Source organism: Magnolia sinica, chromosome 19, assembly GCF_029962835.1.
Source record: "Magnolia sinica isolate HGM2019 chromosome 19, MsV1, whole genome shotgun sequence".
Classification (NCBI taxonomy): Eukaryota; Viridiplantae; Streptophyta; class Magnoliopsida; order Magnoliales; family Magnoliaceae; genus Magnolia; species Magnolia sinica.
The window spans coordinates 47,737,275-47,738,730 of NC_080591.1; the positions used below are offsets into that span (position 1 = coordinate 47,737,275).

The window sequence follows — 1,456 nt, forward strand, 5'->3', positions numbered from 1 at the left end:
TTCTTTTGTATGTTTTTTCATCTTTTGGTAGTGCATAGATCTTTCAGGAATTTGGCATAAGAAAGGTTTTGTTTAACGACATCCAATAGAGGGATGTTGACCTTCACTTGCTTAAGCACCTCTAGAATATCCTGGGAGTTGGACAGAGGTTTTGGTGCTACCAACCATTGGGAGAATAGAGCAATCAGCTTACCTTAAGGTTCTGGTTCTAAACCATGTGGAGCAATGCTAAGTCCATCATTCTCATCTACTTCTGGATCTTTACGCTTTTCGCCCCTTACTGAATAGTTTTGTCAATTATCTTCCCACTCCTAAGAGTGGTGATGGACTTAGATTGACCTATTTGATTTGAAGAGCTTGGGTCACTAATTTCATATTGTGGTTTAGGTTGGGGAGAGGTTGGGCTGAAAGCACTCCTTTCTCCCCAGTCGTTAAATGTGACTCAATTGTTGAATGGCCTTGGTAAGGTCTTGGAAGGCTTGTAATGTGCCTTGATTTAAAAGCTCTTGATTTTGAATGTGTTTTGAAACTAGATCCTCCTGAGGTTTCCTCTGTTCCAAAAATTGGTTAAGGATCCCTTGAGGTGTAGCGGTTTGTCCATTCCTCCAACTGAAATTTGGATGGTTTCTCCAACCGGAGTTGTATGTATTGGAGGTGGTCCCTTTGAAAGGTCTCTAGTAATTATTTACTGCATTCAATTACTCATTCATAATTTCTTGAAAAGCAGGTATAGTTAGACAATTTTTAGTAGTATGCATGTTTCAAGTACAAATACCGTAAACTACTTCCTTAGCCTTGTCCTTCTTAAGTTCCATGGCCTCGAGTTTTCTTGTGAGATTAGCCACTTTAGCATTTATATCATCATCTTCTTTCAAAACATACATTCTTCCCCTCTCCTTTGGTTAAGCTAGCTTAGAAGTGGTATTAGGTTTTCGGGAGGTGTTCCATGATTGTGTATTTTTAGCAAGTCTGTTAAAATAATACCACACCTCATCGACATTCTTGTTCATGAATTCCCCATTGCACATTGTCTCGACCAATTGACGCATGAAAGATGTCAGTCCATTGTAAAAGAAATTTGTTATGCGCCATGTTGCAAGACCATGTTGTGGGCATGAACCGACAAGATCTTTGAACCGCTCCCAACATTAGAAGAGTGTTTTATCTTCCTTTTGGGCAAAGTTCATGAATGACTTTCTGAGGGTGTTCGTTTATGGTATGGAAAGAATTTCTTTATGAACTCCCTTGTCATGTCATTCCATCTACTAATAAATCATGAACGTAGTGAGTGCAACCACATCTTAGCCTTATCTTTCAAAGAAAAGGGAGAGAGTTTCAGCCTCACCGTGTCCTCAGACACATTAAGAAAGTATAAAGTAGTTATTATCTCATCAAACTCTTTCAAGTGTAAATATGGACTTTCATATTCAAGTCCATGAAACTTTGAAAGGAGTTG

General features: G+C 38.8%; 1 non-coding gene across 1 annotated transcript; it reads left to right on the top strand.

Annotated features, from left to right (window-relative positions):
• The first annotated feature begins 1,098 nt into the window (after positions 1-1,098).
• Positions 1,099-1,205, top strand: LOC131235881 (small nucleolar RNA R71). Its single transcript, XR_009166397.1, has one exon. It is a non-coding gene; the product is annotated as a small nucleolar RNA R71 (small nucleolar RNA).
• The last annotated feature ends 251 nt before the right edge of the window (positions 1,206-1,456 follow it).